This window comes from Schistocerca gregaria, chromosome 1, assembly GCF_023897955.1.
Source record: "Schistocerca gregaria isolate iqSchGreg1 chromosome 1, iqSchGreg1.2, whole genome shotgun sequence".
NCBI classification, from domain to species: Eukaryota; Metazoa; Arthropoda; class Insecta; order Orthoptera; family Acrididae; genus Schistocerca; species Schistocerca gregaria.
The window spans coordinates 673,712,498-673,737,977 of record NC_064920.1 but is presented as its reverse complement, the minus strand read 5'-3'; the positions used below and the strand labels follow the sequence as shown (position 1 = coordinate 673,737,977).

The 25,480-nt window shown below is 43.3% G+C and overlaps 1 protein-coding gene across 5 annotated transcripts in view; it reads left to right on the top strand.

The window, feature by feature from the left end:
* Positions 1-25,480, top strand: part of LOC126362786 (uncharacterized) — a 1,515,202-nt gene that overhangs the window by 1,204,448 nt on the left and 285,274 nt on the right. The gene's annotated exons all lie outside the window — the stretch shown is intronic.

Genomic DNA, 25,480 nt, shown 5'->3' with positions numbered 1-25,480 from the left:
ACTGGAGTGTGAGAAAAATTGGGACTTTGTACGAGCGCTGATGGCCGCGCAGTTGAGCTCCCCACAAACCAATAATAATAATAATAATAATAATAATCATAATAGAACTGAAACGTCAGTTATCTTTCGTAACTTGTAACCACTGTAAAATTTAGTCAATGGAGGTCTCCAGGTTCTCATTCCAGGCAGCTGACATTCTTACAGATAGAATTATTTACGAAATAAGCAGCCGCAACCTGAAATAAATCACGGGCAGTAACATCCGACAATAAAATTTTTAAATAAAAAGTCTTTTTTTCATACTGAAATGTATTTTATTTATTCGAGGCGCGTTTTGCCTTTTACTTTGAAATCTTCAGTAAAATCTGGAAAGATAGTTTTGTTTTGATATACGATATTTGTAAGTTATAAAACAGTTCGTCTAATTTTTACTTCCAGTTGTTTTTGCCTGGAAATTGCGTCTCCACTCTTCTTGTCACACACAAGTCTAGTCTATTATTCTTCCGTCACCGATAATATATCGAAGGCTGTGGCCTGAAGGCGTAGCTACTGTGTGTAAACTTTATGCTCTTTCTGTTTGATTTATGTGCCTGTTGCCAACCTAATGAAATATATAATAGAATTAGTCTGTTTATATATATATATATATATATATATATATATATATATATATAGTGTGTTGTTTTTCCCCTTGATCTTCCATGAACCCTTCCACAAAACATTTAACCAAGACTCAGATCAGCTGAACACCAAAAATTTCAACCACCCTGGCAGCTATTACATTCATATTCAACTTCCTACCACTTACAAAATGAATATTTCTGTGCTTGCTATCGATGATGGCGACGCAGACTAATTTACCTGACAGTAGGTTGCCTTGGTCGAAATTAATTTATCTTGAACTTGAGGTGGTTTGAATTTTGAATACAGTTCTTGCACGTGAGCTGATCCTTATAATGGGACTAGTTGCAGGACCATACTATTACATTGAATAAAGATTGTTTTCGAGAAAGAACTTACTGTTATTACAGGTGTTGTCCACATTTGAGATTTAATTCACTTAGTATTTTGTGTGCGACAGTGTTTCCCTCACCATCCACCCCACCACATCCCAGCTTAACTTGTTCATACGTATGTATTCAAAATGTAAACACGCCAAAGAGCAATAATTGTACTAATGCAGTATGTTTATTTCTGTACTTGAAAACTATCTAAGTGTAGTTACTGTCAACTTTCTGCAAATATATGATTTTGATCCTTCAAATGTTTGCATTTCAGATGTTATTAATTAAAAGTAAGGAAGGAAATAACTATCATATAAGTTTTGTTCCTTTAACGTGAAATACTTTCGTGCATCATGAGCTTTTTTATAAAAAGTTATGGGGCTAGGGGTACGGAGTAGAGTTCTGCGCCAGTGAATTAATTAACTTGCCATTCCGTCCACCTTTGCACAACTAAATAATTGATACGAAAATTAATCATTAAGCAGAACTGAAGGAAAAATGCACCTCGTCGCGAGGGATACTGCAACAACATATTTTAAAGTTTTTCACCGTCTTGAGTTTGATAGATCATAAATGTAGGTTTGTCATTCAGTAATCGTCACATTAAAGTAGTGACAAATCTTAATCTAAACATCATTAAATGTTTGAAGCTGATGGTGGGCTACCAACACTGGGAAGAATACCTTTTGAAGACTATGCCGTAGTGTTATACCGGTTGCCACATTTATAGTTTTACAGCATTCGTGAGACTTCTCTGAACCAGGTAGATCCGAATGGCGTCTTTCAAAGCTTCTCCAAGTTCCTTCCATTTTCCTTCTCCGGAACTGTTGCGTTTCTAATGACCACGATGTCGATGAGACGTTACTCATATTACTTTCCCATTTTGGAATTTCAGGGGCAGAAACCTCCCCAACATTTTTTTTTTTTTTTTGTTTTGTAACTTATTCCTTACGCTAACATCATTGATTTTTAAGTATCCCTTTCGCCCAGTGTATGCCACGCGCTCACATTTAAACGGCAGTTGCAAGAAAACGCTATATCCTGTCAAAAGGAAGAAAATTCATAGTCGACAGTACTGACTCTACGAACACCATACATAACGTCAGATACAAAGTGAAACTGTGTACCGGATGGGGATTCGAGCCAATAAAAGCGACTGTCGCAGGCTGGTAAAGCCACCCTTTCAAGCATCACTGGCCAAATGAACAAAGCTCAGCTTGTTATTTGTGCTTCTCTTTCTTCCAGACCCTACACTCTCACCAGGCCGTAAGACTATAGCTGAGTCGCTGTAAGACTCCTGACAGTTGCAGTGGGGTGGGCGCTCCAACATCGAGCGCCTATTGCAGCCAGTCACGTTACACGATTTTGTGAACGTTTCCATGGCAAAGCCTCAGTGTTGCTGGAGTTATATAGACAGTTACTGTTTCCACCTGCAGCCGTTCGGGCTTCGTAGTTGAAATCTGGCAACAGCACTGCCAACTGTCAGGGATCAACTTACGCAGAGTGGACTACAGGAACCCAGAGAAAAGATGAGGCCGTGATTAGTTAAGACTAGATGAAGCGCGATTCGATGGCAGAACTGTCCGCGAAAGCCCAGGGTCCGCGTCTATCAAGAGAATTTTTCCTTCCCACGTCAGATATGTTGCCTTTGATACCGTATTGCGAATGATTTTTCATTGGGGCTCGCATTCGCTAAACCCATGCTGGTCATTTGACTTCATGTATTGCATCCTGCATTTAAACTGTGCAAACTGCATCATATATGCTGCGGTGTGCTAAATAAAGTATCAATGATGATCGAATTTATGTACGAGTGTATGATTTATCTAACTTTTTTGTTCTTGATGTTACGTGCAGAGTTGCGTAGAACGTCTTCAGCGGTTTTCCTGGTTCCGTAGGATCTTCCGCTTGTATCGGACCTCGGAGACCGACATAAATACTAGCCTTATTGTGTAACAAACATCGTGGAGAATGAAAAGTGGGCAAAGAGACAGAGCTTTACATTCTGACTCCATATCTCTCTCTAAACACTACATAAAAAGGACGTCAGCGAAATGGAAACTGCTTTGGATAAATCTGCAAAAGTTAAGATATCATGAACCTGAGAAAACTAATTAGATCTGTGATCTGTGGTAATGGACTAAGGAATTTCTGTATGTTCCCCACACCTTATTACAGCTTCCTTAGGTGGGAACACCTGCTTGACATCATTGCTTGAGGCGCAGAGTCTCACGAATTGCAGTTTTAGGCGTGAGCTTTGGCCAATAGAACACTTTAAAAAGCATCCTTTAGTACTGAAGTCTGGACTCTTAATTTTAACCAGTAGGTTACGACGTACCCGTTCCATCACCTAACAGTTTGAGCAGCATGTTACTACTTTGATAGGTTCCATGGAAGGTACGAAGTACCCTGAAAATTACAGAAATAGCAATACTTTTCTGTGGTACGCACTTTTGCTCAACTCCTGAGAAGAGGTTGCTACGGTTCGCGTACTCAGTGCCTGTGTAACTGCCTCAGGAGGATTCGGACACGCACCAGTCACGGTTGGCGCGGCGCGCGATTTGTCTGTGCATAGCAGCTTGCGATTGGGAGCTCTGACGCTGCCCCTTATTGTGACAGTGGCGCGAGCGATATTCTTTTGTTTTAAATTACTGCCATTGGAATGACGAGAGAGGAAAGCGTTGTAACAAAATCAGTTTCCTCGTACCAAGCCAGATACTTTGGCCTGGCGAATCCTGCGGCTCATTAACAGGTAAATCTCAGTACCCGTTTTATTGCTTACGTTAAATATAGCAACGTCTCACCGTGTGAAGTACAAATTAACTGCATTAAGAGCCAAATACAGGTTTAGGCTGAAGGCAAAGGTTTAACCGATGTTTAACTGCTCTAGTATGCAGCATGTTAAGAACGAACTGCTTGGGTTAAGAAGGTTGTAAGACACGAATGTAGTCTTTCGCCTCTGTTCAATCTATATATTAAAAAAGCAATGACAGAAATAAAAGAAAGGTTCCACAGTGGAATTAAAGTTCAAGGTGAAAGGATATAAATAAGATTCGCTGATGACATTGTTAATCCACAACGAAAGTGAAAGATTTACCCCAGTCTATGTTATAAGACTTTATTACATACGATTGCAATTTCGGCCTTAGGCCATCATCAAGTGCTGATATCACGGCTTTAAGACATGTCAACGTAGTGTAAGCTGACACATTTGTATGTCATTGTCAATCCTCTTAAATACGTTCGTATCGTTGTTACACATTGAGAGCACACGTATTCAGACATCGTAAAACAACATAATCTGTAAATGCACATGTTCGTTAACCCATCACTAGTCACACATGCATTAGACCACACAAGTTCAGGTGAATGGAATGAATAGTCCAAAGAGTACAAAGTAAACCGAAGAAAGGTGAGAATAACGAGAAGTAGGAAAAGTTAAAACAGCGAGAAAGTTACCAGAATTATTGGGGATCACAAAGTTAAGGAATTCCGCTACCTATGGAGCAAAATAAACCGTGATAGGTGGAAAAAGGACGAGTTAAGAAGCAGACTAGCGTAAGGAAAAAGAGCATTCCTGGCCAAAAGAAGTCTACTAGTATCAAACATAGGCCATATTTTTAAAGGAAGAGGGTTGTGAGAATGCCAGTTCGCCGCACAGCATTGTATCGGCAGTGGCACACACTCTCTGGAAAGTAATATTCGGAACACACACAAGAAGGGACACAACGACAGGACATGTGTTAAGACGTCAGGGGAAAACTTACGTGGTACTGAAGGCAGCTGCAGACTCTAAAAACTGTAGGGGAACACAGATTGGAATACATCCAGCAAATAACGGGAAGCGTAGGTAGCGAGTGGTACTCTGAGATGAAGAGACAGCGTAGGAGAGGAAAGTCGTGGAGGGCGGCATCAAACCAGTCAGAAGACTGACGACTCAAAAACACTTGTTGAAGTAGACTAGTTCCACACCCATCTTCGTGGCGATAAAAGGTCGATACACGACTGATTCCCATCATTCGTGCTAGATTAGAATAATGAGTAACTTACAGCTGTGAAATTAAGACAATTAGCCAGCAAAGAGATGTTGTCTTTCCGTCACAGATTTTGACCTCTTACAGGACGAACTCCGTGTTAGTGGGTTGCTATTTCTCTCTCTCTTTTTGTATAAATTATCACCAAGTTTCTTAATCCGTCACATGACCATTTTCTTCTTTCCAAAAATGGGTCAAAATCCTATGCGAAGGCTGTCAGCTGTGCACGGTATTAAAGTTATGTATTTGTTTACTGTGTGTCCCCACAACTGATTTCATACTCCTGCATGTTCGTGTTGTCTTACGAAACAAAACCAAAGGTTTGTTCACGGTTGAAAAGGTCTTAAGCGAGGATGTGTATCGTCATTTTCTGCAAACTCGCAGAGAACCTGAATTGACTAAATATTGGTATCAGTTGTAATACACAGTATCGTGCCAATAAAGATTCTACTGTGAATGCCCGGATTTTTTTTTTTACCAAATTAACGAAACTAACGTTTTCAGAGCAATCTGAAAGTCCGGCTCCACAAAGACAAGTTGTGAAATATCACAACTTTCTCTTCTGGAAATACAAATTGAGAAGAATGTCTGAAGCACTGTTAGTGAAAATACGTGGTTCGTAGCAAGAGCAGACACTGTTTTCCTTAACGCCGTGAAAAGCTGTTGGCCTTGCCGTTGGTCACGTCACTCTGATGCCGGGACGAGTCCCGTCTGTCGCTGCTTTCAACTAGTCTTCTTCGGTGTCGTATTCAGTAGTATTACCGTTCCTATCCCAAGTTGCGTGCGCGCCGTCCTCCCATTTCTGCATTCACTTTCAGTAATGATCTTAGTTAGCTACCTGTCAGGACAGTGCAACAGCGCTTTACCATGTTACCTACCAGACGGCATCAGATAAGGTTTGAGAGTGTACTGTGAGACGATGGCGTTATCTAGAGCAGTGTGTCAGTGATAAAGTTGATCAGCCGTGTTGTCCGCGGACTGTTATAGTTCTCAGCGGGCATTTTCTAGAGCTGAATCTGATGAAAATGACGTGGCTGAACACGTTGCCGCTAAATTTCCTTGTAGGGATAATACGATGACACGCAAAACCGACGATCACGTCAGCTTCCGAGAAGCAGATCGGAAAAAGTGTTCAGCTTTGCGAACGGCTGTAGAAAAATAGCCAGTTGGAGAGTATGGAAAATACGAGCTGCTATATAGAGTACCCTCAGTCATGTCAGTGAACCGTTAAATTTGATGAATATAAAAAAAGATCGCTACTGTTGGACGATCCTACTTTAAGCGTATAAATGCTATAGGTTCTAACTCAGAAGTGGATACAAGATCACTCTTATCGTCTGTAATGTTGCGAAGATTTATAACAGCTGGTTTTTGACACTGGGAGCAGAAGGCACATGACTGGTAAATTTTTCAGAGGCTTGTACACACAGTCAGCAAAACGTGGGTTTGTAGACTGAAATGCGATAACGTTGTGCGTGAATCGTCGAAATGAGAACCAGAGCTAACGGCTTTCAATCAAGTGAATAGACTGTTACTTCTATTAGATTCTTTCCATTGCTTTTTTTAGTTCTAGTTCATGGTACTTAATCCATACCTCGCTCCCATAAAAAGTGGGCATGTGTTCAGACATTCTCCGTTCGAAAACGAGTAAACGTCCATATCTTCAAATTACGGAGAAAATTGCGAGCCGGAAGATGATTCAGATCAGAATGTCTTCCGTGGACAGTGTTCTGCAATGATGGATATCTGATACATCGATAAGTCATATTTCAATTAGCGACGCTGTTTCAAGCGTCAACAATTCATCCTCAGGTTCTACGTTTTTGTATAAAAATAATTGTGTATACTATCTCGCGAGTTAAGTGTGGCTTCGACATATCGTAAGCCAGATGTTCAGCGATTTTCGATTGGCGTTGATAATATCCTAATTCCTGACTATTTGCGGCACTGTGTGTGGTGGTGGTGGTGGTTTGGTTTTCTTCAGTCCGAAGACTTGTTTGTTGTAACTCTAAAAGACACGCGTGTGCACATCATCTGCTGTCCATATAACAAAACTCATGTACAACTTTGAGTCTCGTTTCCTAGTCTGATGTTCATCTTATAATCTCGTTTCAAGACACTATCCATTTTCTTCAAATGCTCTTCAATGTCCTTGGTCATCTGACAATTACAATCTCATCGACAAACCTCTGAAGTTTTTCTCTCTTCTCCCTGAACTTTAATTACCTTTGCAAATTTCTCCTTGGTTACCTTTACAGCTTGCTCAATTTTCCAGTTTGATGCCCACAAAAATCATATGTTAAGATCGTAGTTTAAATCAGGCTCCCCGTTTCGCTCTGCAGCTGTAACTTATTCCGGCACACAGCCTCCATTGTGATGCATTCATTCGCTTTGAGATACTTGGTTGATATTTAAAACCAGAACATTTCGTAACGGACAAGAGCCGTTTTACGTGTCACACTTGGATATTGAATGCAGTTCACAATTAACGACTTAACTGCAACAGAACTGGTCTCTGAATTCCATGCTGGTCGCGGCTTTGTTGCTGTATTGCTCGCCAAATGCTGCTTTGTTCTGCGTCCCGACCGCTACGAAGTAGTTTCCATTCGATTTCAAGAAAACTATTTCGTGAAAAAAAATAAATTCTTGCCATCCTGACAGTCTGATACCGTCACTCAATGAAGGACTGAATTTCTTTCGTGATGAGTGGGTGTTGTGTGATGTCCTTAGGTTAGTTAGGTTTAAGAAGTTCTAGGGGACTGATGACCTCTGATGTTAAGTCCCATAGTGCTCAGAGCCATTTTCTTTTAAATTTCTTTTCGTTACTCGTCATAGTTACTGCACTGACTGAATTAAGTAAAGCAATGCACTAATTTTTAAAGGTATTATATAGAGGTCGGGTAATGGCAGACATAGTCGTACATAGTGAATAAAATCTTCAGCGCTGGCTGTTAAAATACTTCTATTAAAAGGTCACGGCCGGTTGGGCATCAGTGGAGATGTATCTTCATGTGATAAGATTATTTTTTTAAAACAGTCACTATGCGGCAAAGTAAACGCTACGAATCAAGCCTCATCGTTCATTGTCAAGATGAAACCGATAGCGTGCCATGGCTGATTAAAATAAACTTATCTCCTGAAAGCGCATCTCCACTGACGCGAAACCGTCGTGACTTCTTAAGGCAAGTATGTTAGCAGCCCGTGAGGAAAATTTTAGTTTACGCAGGTAAAAACACATTGCTTAAACTTATCATTAATTTTAGCTCACACGTACTGCATATGATACGTAGATAAGATACCGAAGTTTTGTTTAAAATTGAAAGCAGAACGAGGTTTCATTTCGTTCTCGAGTTATTGAAACTCATATCCGACGGACGATCGCACGCGATGCGCCTATGTCCGTTCCTCCGCATCAGGACTCGTGTCGTCATAAAAACCGTCGAATTTCATAAACGGTTCAAGATATCGAAAGGATAGTTTGTGCAGATGATAGCGCGCAAAGGGGTAATGTTGTATGCTATGTACTCAAAACTTTTTGTATTCACCGAGGTATGAAAGTAACTCGGCCGTAGAGGTGTCCGCGCGAGGTCTAGGGCGCCTTGTCCCGGTCCGCGCGGCTGCCCCCTACAGAGGTTAGTCCTCTCTCGGCCATGGGTTAGTTGAAGATCGATTAAGTAGTGTGTAGGCTTAGGGACCGATGAGCTCAGCAGTTTGCTCCCATAAGACCTTATCGCCAATTTCCAAATTTCCACAGCAGTGAGAGGATCGGCGGAATGGTACGCGTAAACACTCGAGTGTCGTTTAAAAACGTCCACAGTACCTGACGGGGAGGGGGGGAGGGCTTATGACGAGATAACTTGCCCACAGGAGCTACAGGGTTAATCTGCTTATTTAATAACCTCCAAGCCGGCCAGGGTGGCCGAGCGGTTCTAGGCGCTACAGTCTGGGACCGCGCGACCACTGCGGGCGCAGGTTCGAATCCTGCCTCGGGCATGGATGTGTGTGATGTCCTTTGGTTAGTTAGGTTTAAGTAGTTCTAAGTTCTAGGCGACTGATGACCTCAGCAGTTAACTCCCATTGTGCTCAGAGCCATTTGAACCAATAACCTCCAAAGAGAGAAACATTCGCAACCAAATGAAGAAGCCTCCACATCAGAACTTTGTTGTGAAGCCGCGGCGAACAAAAGCTGACGTCACGTATGCCGGCATGTGGCCAAACCGCAGGGGAAGCAAATAGCCTGTGGCTGCCGGCCGTTGGCGAGTGAAAGCGTTTAAGTGTGAGGAGGGGCCCAGCCAGTGCAGCTGTCGCTGCCTCTTGTCTCGCCCTGTGGACAGTCGCTGGTCTTGCCGTGCCTGCCTGTAATAGGCTTGCGATGCCGAGGTAAGCGGATTAGGCGCCCTGCAAAGAGCACGGGACGACGGCGCGGTTTCATGGACGCTGTTATCTCTGTCTCTATCTACCCGAGATACCGCTGCTCTGCCGTCCCAATCCACTGTTTATCGTCGTACCTTCCCACGCCATTACACCCTTTGTGAATCTGTCATCAACTTCGGCTTAACAAAAGACTTCACAATCTGTATCTATGTATGTAACGAATTAAAGTTCCTGCAAAATGAATGGAAATTTTTGCTGTTTTTCGACGACATAGTAATTAAATCACAGACTGGAAAGGATCTGGAAGATCTCTTGAAAAGAGATATGGTGGATATCAGCAGAAGTAAAAATAGAGTAATGGAATGCATTCGAATTGAAACACACAGTGCTGAGGAATTAGATTACGAAGTTAGGCACTAAAGGTAGATGAGTTTTGCTATTTGTGCAGCAAAGTAACCGATGGCCCAAGAAGAGCATTTCTGAAGAAGGATATTAACATGCAATACAAATTTCAATGTTAGGAAGATTTTCGTTGTGATATTTGTCTGGAAATTTGTGATAAGATCCTGTGGGATCTAACTGCTGAGTTCATCGATCCCTAATCCTACACACTACTTAATCTAACTTGAACTTACGCTAAGGACAACACATACACCTATGCCCGAGTGAGGACTCTTAATTGAGACAGCCGGCCGCGGTGGTCTCGCGGTTCTACGCGCGCAGTCCGGAACCGTGCGACTGCTACGGTCGCAGGTTCGAATCCTGCCTCGGGCATGGATGTGTGTGATGTCCTTAGGTTAGTTAGGTTTTAGTAGTTCTAAGTTCTAGGGGACTAATGACCACAGCAGTTGAGTCCCATAGTGCTCAGAGCCATTTGAACCATTTTTTTTTTTTAACTTGAGACAGGGGGGAGCCGAGCGGACCGTCACAAGGCGCCTCAGAACGCGCGACTGCCCCGCGCGGCTATTTGTCTGGAGTTCAGCCTTGTATGAATGTGAATCGTGGACGATGAACAGTTCAGACAATGAGAAAATAGAATCTTTTGGAATATGGTGCTACAGGAGAACGCTGCAGATTACGTAGGTAGTTTGGGTAACTAATAAAGAGGTACAGGACAAAACTAGGAAGAAATTTGTGGCACAATGTAACTGAAAACAAGGATCAGTTGTTAGGTCACATCATGTGCCACCAAGTAACTGTTAAAATAGACAATGAGGGGAAGTGAGGTTGGCGAGGAACAGATGACAGGAGGAGACCAAGGTTTGAATACAGTACACAGGTTCAGATGGATGTAAGTTGCAGTAACCGTGCAGGAGTTCAGGCGGCTTACACCGGATAGAGCTTTGTGGAGCTGCATCACACCAGTTTACGGAAAACCTAAAAATGTGCTGTAGGTGGAAGGCGTTGTAAGCAGTGAGACTTTACTGTGACATGAAATTTCTCCTGCGTTTACATTTCCTGGAAGTCCTAGCTCTTCAGTCAGTTTACATAGCAGATAAACAAATCCATAATGTGCAAGATTTACTTTTTTTTACAGAAAGTGAGAGAACATCATTGTGAAGAGCATACAGGCACACCAGTCACACGTGAATGCAGGGAAATTAATTATTTAATAGAGATCTGTAACGGAGACACTGTGTCACATTATGTAATTCCCTGAGCGTACCATCCGTCCTATGTCTCGTAACAGACTAATGCGTCAATGGGCGGAATGGCTGGCGGTAATGGATATTACACCGCCCTCAGTAAAGCTACTTACGTAGCTCTTTACAGCCAGTGAAGCAACACAGTGTCACCAATAGTTAACCAAACCGTCTCTCTCTCTCTCTCTCTCTCTCTCTCTCTCTCTCTCTCTCTCTCTCTCTCTCTCTCTCTCTCTCTCTCTCTCACCCACCTTCCAGTGTGCATTGCGCCACATTTTGCAGTACTGCACCCTATACACTAATAAAAGGTTAGTCAGTAATTTATAGACCATTCGTCGTCTTAAGTATTAACAACTGCATGCGCTGTATCGATGCCCGTTAGTTTTTGTTGTAATTACATTCTCAATCCTGAAATTTTGGTGATCAGGCAGACACTTTTGCGACGGGCTTATGCCCTCCAGCTACGGTTGTAGCATGTAATTATTGGAAAGCATTACAGGTTTTGTAAATTTTTCTAGTGCATATTTTATTTTTAAAATTTTTTATAACACTTTTGTTCCATTTTACTGCACTAGTAATTCCGTTTAGATGCAGGACTGTGGCCTGTGAAGCCTATGCTGCAGCGCACCTTAAACTGAAAACTAGCAGCAAATAATCTTGATAATAATAATGCCGTGTGGCTAGGGCCTCCCGTCGGGTAGACGGTTCGTCGGGTGCAAGTCTTTCGAGTTGACGCCACTTCGACTTGCTTGTCGATGGGGATTCAAGGATGATGATACGGACAACACAACGCCCAGACCCTGAGCGGAGGAAATATTCGACCCAGCCGGAAGTCGAACCCGCGCTGACCACTCACCTACCAGGGGTTAACATAATCTTGATAGAAAGTGGTTGCTTAAAAGTACCACCTAAATGCTTAAGGATTACAGTTACGAATAAATTAAACTGGAACGATAATGTTGTGGGACAAGCCAAACGAAGACAGCGATTTATTGATAAAGACTTCACACTATGCTTGTCCGTTCTCTTCCGGAGTATTGCTGCGCGGTGTGACATTCACAAGATAGGACTGACAGAGGACATAGAAAAAGGGCAGCTCTTCTTGTACTATCGTGAAATAGGGGAGTGTGTGACACGAATATTATAGACGATTTGGGAGGCAGCCATTGAAACTAATAAGTTTTTCATTGCGGCGAGATATTTTAACGAAATTTCAACCACCGGCTTTCTCCTCCGAAAGCGAAAATAATTTTCTGACGCCCACCTACGACGGGAGAAACGATCATCGTAATAAAATAGGAGAAATTAAAACTCGCACGGAAGATTTAAGTGCTCGTTTTTCCTGCGTGCTTTTCCAGAGTGGAACGACAGAGAAATAGCTTGAAGGTGCTTCGATGAATCCTGTGCGTAGCACTTTTTTTTAAGCATCTACTTCTGTGAAGTGTCTAGTGACTACGGCAGTAAAGAAACATTTTAAAAAATCTATCGCTCTTTTTGTCCCCAATGTGGCGGTATGCCATTATTTCCGATACGCCTGAGAGGTTCGCAGTTCCTATGCAGACGATGTAATTTTTACCTTTTTGGGCAGTTTGTGAAGGAAGTAGTACATCAGGTTGTCCGAGCAACTAACGACGTTCGTAGCAGTTCCTGTACTCCATAGACTAAAGAGAGGCACCGCCCACAGGCGCAAGAAGCAATAGCTTTTGCAAAACAACTTTTTCCGCGAAACTTATGCAGCGTGAAGCGTCACCGTTCACCAGCTTTTCCGCTTGTAGGCTAAGTCAGTGTCTGCTTTTATACTTACTGACACTCTCGCTGCCTGCATGGAGTTACCCGACTTGTGCCAAGTTGCATGCATACGCCGCAGCCAGTCGTGTTGGTGAGCGCTATCCATTGCATTTGCTGCTTGTGCCTATCAGTCTGTCGTGGCATAACATCGTAGTGTGAAAACCAGACTGTCAGTATTCAAGAAGTTAAAATGTCTCGGCAGTGATGTATTGATCATTGGTCCATGTGAAAATGTTTTATGTTTTCATTGTATAATATGTAAATGACACGGCTAATTTTTCTCCCCATTTATCTATCACGACAGCGACGAGCGTTCAGACTATAATCTTCGTCTCTTCCGTTCTTATAAAATAAATTCACCGTATTCATCGTTTCAGAGTATCATCACATTCAGCTCACGGATGCTGATCTATATTTGCTTCGGTGTTTCTGCCCCAAATGGCATTCTAGTACTTATTGGCTTTATAGCACTTATTGATGCAATGTTATACATTCAAACAATATCTGTTCTGAGTTTTGTACAAGACCGTGTAATTTCCACCGTCTTACTGATCTGTGATCGCAAGAGAGGTATGATGCTCTTCAATACTTCCAACTCCAAACAGTAAAAGGCTGATGGAAAATTAGTTATTCCATGCAATTTTGAAAGGCAACGGTAGAGCTCTTGCCTGTAACTGATAATAATGCTGCTGGCTTTAGTGCATTCTGTGATGTGTTAGTGTGCTTAAATGAGAATTTCTCAGTGGCATGGCGTCTTCACTGTTGTGTTAAAAGTTCTGACATCGATCGTGCAGTCAGTCTAACTAGCAGATATTTGGTGACGAAGCCGCGACGCTGTGGACACTCTCTGACAATTCTTCCAGCTGTTTGAGGATACAAGATTTCATAAGAAATGACCCGTTTTGTGGAAATCGGATTAGTAATGAAACAGTGGAAGTAATTACATTCGCAACGCTATGCGCGATCACGAGATGTAATCTCACTTTCACCATTCGTTGAAACTGCTTCATAAACATGGCCGTTTAGATGATTTCAGAACCTTCCCGTGTCGAAACCATTTTCTCCCTCCCTCCATCCATTCGTCGTTCACGTGGTTCTCAACTATTTTGAGGCAGTGTAGAGGGTTCTTTAGCCGAATAGCAAAACAAGTCAAATAGGATATCGTTAAATTTTTACGAGCTGTAATACTGTAACTGATGCTGTCCGGTGGCCCTCGCAACACAGTACCGAGCGAGGCGTCGCAGTGGTTAGCACACTGAACTGGCATACCGGAGGACGACGGTTCAAACCAGCGTCCGGTCGTCCTGATTCAAATTTCCCGTGATTTCCCTAAATCGCTTCAGGCAAATTCCGGGATGGTTCTTTCGAAATAGCGCGGCTGCCTTCCTTCCCCATCCCTCCCTAGTTCGATGGGACCGCTGTCTGCTCCCCACCTCCCAGATCAACCAAACACAACCCAGCGCATTTCTGTTTGAAACGGAGCACCATTGTCTTGCTCCAGTGGGAGTTAGTATTCTATTACCAAATGAAATGATGCAACTTCAGCAGAGAAGACATTCCGTCGAATCGAAAAGTTCTATAAACCTGTGAAAAGTGTGTGTTAAGTGTTTGGAATTCTTCGTTCATCTGCTTTACGGTCAGTTTTGCTTCTATTCTCCCTCCGTGACAGACATCGTTCAAGTCACATTAAAAAAAATCAGCTGTTTAAGAATGTGTGACGGAGTGGGCACAGCCCACAGCAAAACTTTTAATCTGCTGTTAATTTCATTGCACGTACATTTCCAGTACGAGGAAAAAATTTAACTCGTGGAAACGTTGTCTATCAGTTCCATGGATTTTAATCAGTTTTAAGAGAGACATCGTAAGTTTACTTGAGCAAATTCATGGTCCCTGACTTATCTTTCTTCAGCACCATACGTGGTTACCGTCTATGCCAATATATTAAGTAGGCTATGCGAAAAAGACCGAAAGTACGATCGTTTATACTCCATAAACAGCGATGGGAACTTTTTTACTGTAACCATGCACTGTACGATCCGTGTCATGGACTGTGCGGCTGGTCCCGGCGGAGGTTCGAGTCCTCCCTCGGGCATGGGTGTGTGTGTTTGTCCTTAGGATAATTTGGGTTAAGTAGTGTGTAAGCTTAGAGACTGATGACCTTAGCAGTTAAGTCCCATAAGATTTCACACACACATTTGGTAACGATTCGTGATGTTAAGGTCTCGCTATCAGTCTTAACGTTGATTTATTTGCAATGCGTATACAAATATAAAAATTTCACCTTCAATTAACTCTTCTTAAATAGTGGACCATTACATTTCGAACAGTATGCATCCATCGTTAAGTGGTTTGAATCTTACGCGTCGACATACTCGTTTATTCTTTTATGTGGTTTCAGCACCTGGTGTTAAAGACACACGTGATGTACATTAAAAGAATATTACGAGAAAATAGATCGTTACCATTCTGACAACGTAAAAGATTACCAGAACAACAAATTGCGCTATAGCACAACACACTAAAGTCGCACCACTTGATTAACATCTGTCATTCTTCGTATGACCACCTTTATGTAAGCACGAGATGCAAGAAAGCTCACAAAAGATGTGTAGACGACGTAAGAGCCATAACGAAGGTCGGTCCACAAGGCACACATCTACATGTGTACTGCGTAATGCGTCTACTTCTCATCCCCCTCCCCACTTCCTCGCTTTTCCATTCACGAATGGAGCGTGGGAGGAATGATTGCCAGTAAACGTCCGTATGAGTTCCAGTTCCTCGGGTTTTCTCGTCGTGGTCATTCCGCGAGACGTATTTAGGAAGTAATTCTCTATCTCGTTCTAAGTGATGCTGCGACGAAATGCGCTACTCTCCCTCGGAGCTCTCTTTTCTGTTAGTGAAATCCGGTGAGGGTCTAGGCGGATCCTCGAAGAATCAGATGGAATATACAGGGTGTTACAAAAAGGTACGGCCAAACTTTCAGGAAACATTCCTCACACACAAATAAAGAAAAGATGTTATGTGGACATGTGTCCGGAAACGCTTAATTTCCATGTTAGAGCTCATTTTAGTTTCGTCAGTATGTACTGTACTACCTCGACTCACAGCCAGTTGGCCCAATTGAAGGAAGGTAATGTTGACTTTGGTGCTTGTGTTGACATGCGACTCATTGCTCTACAGTACTAGCATCAAGCACGTCAGTACGTAGCATCAACAGGTTAGTGTTCATCACGAACGTGGTTTTGCAGTCAGTGCAATGTTTACAAATGCGGAGTTGGCAGATACCCATTTGATGTATGGATTAGCTCGGGGCAATAGCCGTGGCGCGGTACGTTTGTATCGAAACAGAATTCCAGAACGGAGGTGTCCCGACAGGAAGACGTTCGAAGCAATTGATCGGCGTCTTAGGGAGCACGGAACATTCCAGCCTATGACTCGCGACTGGGGAAGACCGAGAACGACGAGGACACCTGCAATGGACGAGGCAATTCTTCGTGCAGTTGACGATAACCCTAATGCCAGCGTCAGAGAAGTTGCTGCTGTACAAGGTAACGTTGACCACGTCACTGTATGGAGAGTGCTACGGGAGAACCAGTTGTTTCCGTACCATGTACAGCGTTTGCAGGCACTACCAGCAGCTGATTGGCCTCCACGGGTACTCTTCTGCGAATGGTTCATCCAACAATGTGTCAATCCTCATTTCAGTGCAAATGTTCTCTTTACGGATGAGGCTTCATTCCAACGTGATCAAATTGTAAATTTTCACAATCAACATGTGTGGGCTGACAAGAATCCGCACGCAATTGTGCAATCACGCCATTAACACAGATTTTCTGTGAAAGTTTGGGCAGACATTGTTGGTGATGTCTTCATTGGGCCTCATGTTCTTTCACTTACGCTCAATGGAGCACGTTATCATGATTTCATACGGGATACACTACCTGTGCTGCTAGAACATGTGCCTTTACATGTACGACACAACATGTGGTTCATGCACGATGGACCTCCTGCACATTTCAGTCGAAGTGTTCCTACGCTTCTCAACAACAGATTCGGTGACCGATGGATTGGTACAGACGGAACAATTCCATGGCCTCCAAGCTCTCCTGACCTCAACCCTCTTGACTTTCATTTATGGGGGCATTTGAAAGCTCTTGTCTACGCAACCCCGGTACCAAATGTGGAGACTCTTCGAGCTCATATTGTGTACGGCTGTGATACAATACGCCATTCTCCAGTGCTGCATCAGCGCATCAGGGATTCCATGCGACGGAGGGTGGATGCATGTATCCTCGCTAACGGAAGACATTTTGAACATTTCCTGTAACAAAGTTTTTGAAGTCACGCTGGTACGTTCTGTTGCTGTGTGTTTCCATTCCACGATTAATGTGATTTGAAGAGAAGTAATAAAATGAGCTCTAACATGGAAAGTAAGCGTTTCCGGACACATGTCCACGTAACATATTTTCTTTCTTTGTGTATGAGGAATGTTTCCTGAAAGTTTGGTCGTACCTTTTTGTAACACCCTGTATACATACATACGTACATTCATTTGTAATGCTGCACGGTAATTTTCAACACAATAGACAACGTTAAGACAGCTTCTGATTGACCTTAATTGCAATTTTTGATTGTTGGTGGCAGGATTTTCCTTTTCATTCTTTCCACATGACCATCCTCAGGTATTTTTCCCATTGTCAAAATGTTCATCACAGACTCGGTATGAAGGGTAAGCTCTTCCGTGTCATTCCATGACGTTGCCACTAAATGATAACTGAGACGATTACGAGGGGAGAGCGTTTTGCTCAGGTGTATTCATCCTGTGCGATGCCATAGCACTGTTGTCGGGGTAACTGCGCAAAGATACTGGTGAAACGAAAGTAATAACGAAAGGAACGAGGCACTGTTTTGACTGGGAGCGGTATGTGTATTGTTCTTCCCCTATCACCTAGAGGCACATGTGCCGAGTACCGGATGACTAGTCTATTTCAGCTGCAGCAGGGGGAGCTGTCTGGTGTGCCCCGCAGCGTGGAGCGGTGGGGGGATCCATCCGGGCAGGGCGTGTCTCCCAGGGCTGTGGGGTGGTGTAAAACAAACAGGCGCCCAGCCCCGCCCCACGTGCACGTGCCGCCTTGCCAGCCCAGCCCAGCCCAGCAGGTAGTCGATAGCTGGGCGCCAGGCGCTAGGCGCTAACTACTTGGCCGCTCTCCTCAAACTCATCTCGTTACGGCCGCACGCACCGCCTGCCCGAACTTGTGCGTGATTGCGTGCGGCGCCGCAGCCTTCGGGCGCCCGCTCGATACGGGGAAAAACTCGCAGACAGCGGCGCGGCCGAAGACCAGCCCAACAGATATTGAAAGAAACCATTTTCGGTTTACCTGCGCAGGCTCGTTTCACGCAACTAGAATCCGTGGTGCAGTAGCTCAGTCGTTGAGCACCACATTACAGATCCCGTGTGACGGTTCGAACAACTTCAACAGTACGATATTTGTCGCTTGTTTCACATCAGGCAACGCGCGACCGCTGCGGTCGCAGGTTCCAATCCTGCCTCTGGCATGGATGTGTGTGATGTCCTTAGGTTTGTTAGATTTAAGTAGTTCTAAGCTCTAGGTGACTGATGACCTCAGAAGTTAAGTCTCATAGTGCTCAGAGCCATTTGAACCACATCAAACAATGTTTGTTAATGCGGAAAAATGCCGAGGTTCGGAGTGGACGTTAAACTATAACTTACCCTATATAATTGGCTCGATAAATCAGTTAAAAGGTCGGACAAAGGCAAGTACAATGGTGTGGCGCTCTAACCACTCTTCGGGTTGATTTTTTCATTCAGAAATACTTTGATTCATCCCGCAGTCCGTACAAGTTAAAATGTGAAGATTATTAGTTTGTGCGCTGCGAAACAAATTAGAAGGGCTGCTTTGAGAGTGAAAGTAACTAATGAAAGGTTCTTTGTATAACGGAACACGATTTTTGTGCCAGACTCACTGCACAACTCGTTCTGTGTTTGTTCTAGTTATCTTTTGTGTCTGAAGCTTTATGTGCTGGCGCACTGCAGGCCGGGGTGGCCGAGCGGTTCTGGGCGCTACAGTCTGGAACCGCGCGACCGCAACTGTAGAAGATTCGAATCGTGCCTCGGGCATGGATGTATATGATGTCCTTAGGTTAGTTAGGTTTAAGTAGTTCTGAGTCCTAGCGGACTGATGACCTCAGAAGTTGAGTCCCACAGTGGTCAGAGCCATTTGAGCTGGAGCACTGTACGCTGCTGGACAGCAGTAAGTTACGTGACGAGCGACTGTGTAAAATTGCAACACAGCAAGACGAAATGTATCGCAGCGTATACCAGTAAGCAAATAAGACTGCAGGTTGTGAAACGAGCTAATTAATTGTCCATGTAATAGTTAGCAGATGCCACGTAATCTGCATATCACCGAACATATTCTCCGCAGCGAAAAATTAAATCTGAAACAGATCACTGGGACACAAATGGTAAAGGTTGTGTGACAGGTAATAGAATAACTATAAACTTAATATCTGCCGAAATTATGGTCCTCTAGCTTAAGATTAATAGCTTTGTCTTTATATAATGAAAGCTAGCGACAAAGGATGAAGATGAAATGGCGTATTAATATTTTTTTTTTAAATGACAAACGCTATTAAACCAGGGATTACATATATCACTCTTACAAGAAAAATGCAGAATATACTTTGCCTGGGACGGTACTAATGCTGTTACGTGAATGTCGTGCGCGTTGACTGGTGTTCTGCAGTGATGTCCTCTGTACAAAGACTGGTTTGATGCTAGTGTATCCAGTGCTAATTTCTTCATCCTTACATAGCCGCGGCGACATATTCCCATTAAAATCTGGTTACCGTAATGGTACCTCGGTTAATTTCGACGATTTTCTTCCGCCCCACTTCCCTACACTTCGTAATACACCAGTCTCTCATGGCTCAGTCTGAACCCCATCGATACACCTTTTCTTTTTGTAAAGTTTTACTATAGTGCCGTTTCCTCCCCAGCTCGATTTAATAATTTAATATTTTACATCATGATGTTCAAAGTGCCTAACTGTGTTGGTATATATCTGTACAAAGTTTTATTGTAAATTAAGCACGTCTGCCAATGGCTACTATTTGCCGATACCGTGTAATTTGAATATTTTATATTTTTAAGCGATCATGCAACAAATTATACACAACTTTCGCTGTCACTGCTTGCGGCTATACCCCTTTTTAAGTATGCTAAACGAAATTCTCTTGAGTTTTCCTATAACTGCATGTGCTTGATTCGTCTGTACCAAATGACTTAAGCTACCGTGCTTTCCATATCACCTTGGTTGCTTCTCTTAAAATTTCTTTCTGCAGAGCACAAAGTTGCCGAAGGTATGTCACCCCACCGACATAGCTCTCTACAATGAGGTAAAGCATAAAGTAAACGCTAGCCTACATGGACAGGCACACGCAAGAACAAAGCATCTGTAATCCCCAGACGTTATATAGGTAATACACTTGATCTTAAACCAGGAAGGTCCGAAAGATATTTGAACCAGCTCCCCAGAGGTAAAAAACTGTTGTATTGCGTGCAAAGTGTGATATGTGTTGTACAGTGAGAGAACTAGACTCGTAGCTATTCCTATAGTATGTGTCAACTCGTCAGTTACACGCATAGATGCACAGTACAAGAGACCGGAAGTACGTGCATTTTCTGTTCATTGTACTACAGTCAGTCTCCTGTTTATTCGGAGACCTAGGTATTTCTCTGTTATATCCATGTGAGCTGTGAGGTTACTGTGGTTTGACAACATGAACATGGTACATGTTACTCATCTATCTCACTATTATCGAAATACGCCGAAAGAAGAAATTCACGCTATATCGAAATCTATGAGCGTCGTTTGTGCAGCACTCTTGATCTCCTGCCATAGTCCGAGAACATGTGATCGTTTGAATTTCGTCGCTACACTATAGTTTCATTGCTCACTCGGTTTTCGGTTGCATTTGCCGTCGACCAGCGTGTGGCGTAGTTCGCTGGAAACACCATCTGCAGCAAACTGCTATGGCAACCTCGGACTCCACAAGCGCTACCAGGCCACACGAACGCCCAGATAGTTGTTCTGCTGTCTGTTATGTTGTCTGTTGCTGGTACTCCCACTTACTGCACCTGCTCTAGATGCAAGTTTCCACCGCCGCGTCCTCCATTGTGGCTACCCGCCTGAGGAACGCCAGTTATCTGGGCGGCAGTGGTCTCGTCGTGTGGAACGGCGTGGCCGGCACAAAGGACCTCCCTCCCAACCGCTACCACTGTACTCCAGCCACAGCGGTTTCTCCTTGTGGCTCGTCGGTGGCACTGAAACTCGCCAGTCTTCCCGCTGCAATTAAAACTAAATGCGCGTCAGTCGTTTACCACCACACATAAAAGGAAAGCGTAGGAGAATTTTCACGAGCATCCTATTCCAGTAGCAACTGATAACAATTTTACGTCGAAATACTATTGTCTGTGAAACCGTAGAAACTCCCACAGTGCGTAAAAGTAGCTTTACTGTCAACAAACGGAGTCAAGTATGAAGCAGGCAAGTAATTTTCAGTATGTACACAAGAAAGAAACTGGAATAATAAAAGCTGAAAACAGAAAGCAGCGCAAGTTCAAATACATCAAAGCTTACTATCGGTATCTCTCTTTGACATATTACGAGTGAAATAAACAGGAGTAAAATAAACTAAACGGACTACCTCATGTTAGCCAGAACTAAAAGGAAATACAAACGAGATAATAAGTTGCAACTACGCCGGAGCAGAGTAAGGGTCGCCAAAACTAGCAAAAATGTCCCAACAACCATTGGTCGGAAACGCGCAGCTGTTGTGTTATGGCCATAAAATGACAGCCAGTCACGAGCGTTTGGATGTGTGTGCATTGCCCCCAGCTAGTAACTCCCATGCGCAGTTACTAATTACGTTAGCTAAAGGTAATATCAGCCGCACAGTCAGAGCTAGCCAAACCTTAAATACCGACGTGTGACTAGTTAACGTTAGATGCGAATTTTCTTGATACTGGGTAAAGTTTAACTATTCAATTCTTCGCGCTAATTTGTTACGGTAATAAGCTCTTCTGCAAAAACCGCACTCCTGCAGGATAGTGGACAGGCGGCATTGTGTGGAGCAATATTATCAACACGTAAGTGTAAACACTTGTAATACTTCTGCCATCGTACTCAGCTACAAGAAGGGCTTCTTAGAGCAGAGACGACAGCAGTGGGAAGATGACGTAATGTGGTGTGAGGTACCGGTGATGGACGGTTTATCATGAGAAATACCTCCTAACTGTTGGCCCTTTTCCACTGTTGGCTGCTGTGTTCGGGAGTAGCGTGCCAATATGATAAACTTTTGTTATTAACATTAGAAAAACTAAAGAGCTAATTTGTTTGCATATCGTACAACAGCATCTCTTAACAGCAGGCTATCATTCCATTATTTCAAAAGTGTTTAATTACCGGCAAAATAACAGACAATCGCTAAACGAAGGGGCATACGAAGCACTTCTGAAATTTTCGGGTCGCGCGTTCTTGGATGGCGGGAGAGGTGGTTTGGAAGTCAGAACAGAGGTCGGAGTCTCGGAGGACAGACATTTGTCTGCCTTGGTCGGTATTGGTTAAGAATTTCATTAGCAATCTCTTGTTTTTGGACGTGCAATTGAGAGCTAGTTTAATAGTACTCAGGCAAACACGCAGTTCATTGTTTTCTGTAAAAGAGTGAAGAATGTAAATTGTGATTCATAAAGTGGACTACAATAGTGCAGTTACCTGTATTCTACTAATATAAAGCGAGTGGCATCCCGTTTAAACAAACCAATTCAAAATGCAATTATTTATATTATATCTGTTCCTCGCTAACAGTTTTCTGTAGCCTCAAGATAATGGATTCACAACCTACTTGCTGTTTCGTGCGGAGGAAACGACGACGACGACTAGAGAAGACTGGTGAACATTATTCGCTAGTCGGACAAACTTCTGCGTTCTCTTCTGTGACTAGGTGTAGTTTTATGTCCGTAGTTCCATAACGGTCCATTTCGACCTATGGATAACTTGAAAATTTTGTTAGATTAGACGAGATCCACTCTGCTGTTATCAGGTTGATTTTCTCCATCCAGTAGTTAAAGCTACGGTGGAAGACGCAAGAATTCTGCTAGGAGCAAGACTGTACAATTTGTTCTACGAACATACGTGTGCACGAGAAAAGCTTTCCTGAAAGAGTGACCGCGAATGTTACCCGATGATTCTTTCAAATGCGTAAGATTGTTTGTTTTGTCGGTTTCAGTTGTTCTACGTTGTTGAACCAATAGTAGAAGTCTAACGAAAGTACGTTGATAGTTCACAGCTATCTTCAAATTCGTTGTTTGGTACTGAGATCCTGTTAAGTTCATATACGTGCGGGAAACGTTGGCCCTGTCACTGATTTGTTGGAAATCAAATTTCTGTACGGGACTGGACTGTTTAAATTGCTACTGAAACATAGCTCCAGGTTTTTAACCTCTGCGCTACCTTTTCGTAACAGCGTATAAAGCGACAGATGGTGGGGAGCCGTAGAATGGGTAATTGTTTAAAATATCAACACACATTGTGTCGATACTTACAAAACGGTATCGATAAATTGACATACACTATGTGATCTAAAGTATCCGGGCACCCCCAGAAACATAAGTTTTTTATATGAGGCGCATTGTGCTGCCACCTACTGCCAAGTACTCCATATCAGCGATCTCAGTGGTCATTAGACATCGTGAGAGAGCAGAGTGGGGCGCTCCGCAGAACTCACGGACTTCGAACGTGGTAAGTTGATTTGGTGTCATTTGCGTCATACCTCTGTACGCGGGATTTCCACACTCCTAAACATCCCTAGGTCCACTGTTTCCAACGTGATACTGAAGTGGAAACATGAAGGGACACGTACGGCACAAAAGCTACAAGTACTGTGAGAGTTAGGCGGGAGCTGAGAAAACTTGGATTTAATGGTCGAGCGGCTGCTCATAAGCCGCACATCACACCCGTAAATGCCAAACGACATCTCGTTTGGTGTAAGAAGCGTAAACACTGTACAACTGCACAGTGGGAAAACGTCATGTGGAGTGACGAATCACGGTACACAATGTGGCGATCAGATGGCAGGGTGGGGGGTATTGCGAATGCCCGGTGAACGTCATCTGCCAGCTTGCGTAGTGGCAGCAGTAAAGTTCGAGGCGGTGGTGTTACGGAGTGGTCACGTTTTTCATGGAGGGCGCTTACACCCCTTGTTTTGCGTGTCACTTTCACAGCACATGCCTAGATCGATGTTTTAAGCAGATCTTGCTTCCCACTCTTGAAAAGCAATTCGGGGATGGCGACTTCATCTTTCTACACGATGGAGAACCTGTTCATAATGCACGGCCTATGGCGGAGTGGTTACATGACAATGACATCCCTGTAATGTACTGGTCTGCCCAGAATCCTGACCTGAATCCTACAGAACACCTTTGGGATGTTTTGGAACGCAGATTCCGTGCCAGACCACACCGACCGACATCGATACCTCTCCTCAGTGCAGCACTCCGTGAAGAATGGGCTGTCATTCCCCAAGAAAACTTCCAGCACCTGATTGAACGTATGCCAGCATGAGTGGAGGCTATCATCAAGGCTAAAGGGTGGGCCAACACCATATTGAATTCCAGCGTTACCGATGGAGGGCACCACCAACTTGTAATTCATTTTCAGCGAGGTGTCCGGATACTTTTAATCACATACTGTATTGATATTTTTGGCCCGTACCTACATGAGAGAAGTCTTTGGAGTGAAACATTTCTAGTAAGTGTTCTGAGCATGAAATACTGTATTTACCATAAACATTTTAGACAACGAGAATCCATTGTCCATTAACTAAGAGAGCAGCAATGTCCGATACTTTTTCAGTGCGTCTATCTTTCCTTGATGAAGGCACTCAGTGGGTAAGGAGAGCGCACGTCCTGCGTCATAGTTTGAAGCATTCTCATACAGCGCTCTAACCAAACGTGTACGTTTTGCACGTCGTACTTTTCATTTGCAACGATAGAAATGACACACGGAAGTCAGAGTCTCATCAATATGCAGTTTAGATACATTGCGGCGGCGCGGGTCTTTCCGTTCCTTTACGACGGACCTGCACCTACCTGTGAACATTCTCAGCAGATCATCACTACGAATCCGAGTGAAACCTACTGTACTTCGACGTGAACCAGGCTGCAATTTAAGTCACTAATCCACGTTTCGGGAGAAAATTGTCACGCTAAATGAAAGGTTGGAAATTTTGTCCTCAATTAATATATCCTGAAACTTAGGTGAAAAAGTATCACTGCCAAGCCCGTGCTAGTCTTAAGACAGTCACAATCCCTTTCACTCACGTTAGCAAGTTTACGGTGTTGCATTTCCCGAAAACGTAATAGATACAAAAATACTGATTGTTCTTGATTGATAATGCTCGCCAAATAATAAGTCTGTCGGTATCAAATGAAGTCAGCTTTAGCCACTGACCTGATCAATACGCCACGCGGAATTTCTTTTCTTGTCACAAAATTCACTTAAAAATTCCGAAATTTCTACACACCCATCGGAATAATTATGCCGTCACTTTACAA